Source organism: Apaloderma vittatum, unplaced genomic scaffold, assembly GCF_000703405.1.
Source record: "Apaloderma vittatum isolate BGI_N311 unplaced genomic scaffold, ASM70340v1 scaffold25308, whole genome shotgun sequence".
NCBI lineage: Eukaryota > Metazoa > Chordata > Aves > Trogoniformes > Trogonidae > Apaloderma > Apaloderma vittatum.
Genome location: NW_009731615.1, coordinates 22640 through 22909, shown reverse-complemented (window position 1 = coordinate 22909; position 270 = coordinate 22640).

The window sequence follows — 270 nt, the reverse complement described above, 5'->3', positions numbered from 1 at the left end:
AACCCTCTCCCCCAAGCCCACTTTCTCCCAAAAGGGGAGCTTTTCCCCCTGCAGGGAAGCTCAGTGCATCCTTCCCCACCGCCTCATCGTGCTGGTGCTGAGCAAAACTCATCACCTCTCGGGGCCCAGCAGGATGGGAAGCACCACAAGCAGTGAACCTCAAGGCAATTCTCAAAGAGACCAAGGAAAAAGGGGCCAAGCAAGTGGCTGCAAATATTCCCTCCTGCGCTGCAGAAGGCCAGGCAGGCAGTGCCCCGAGCGCGGCCACCA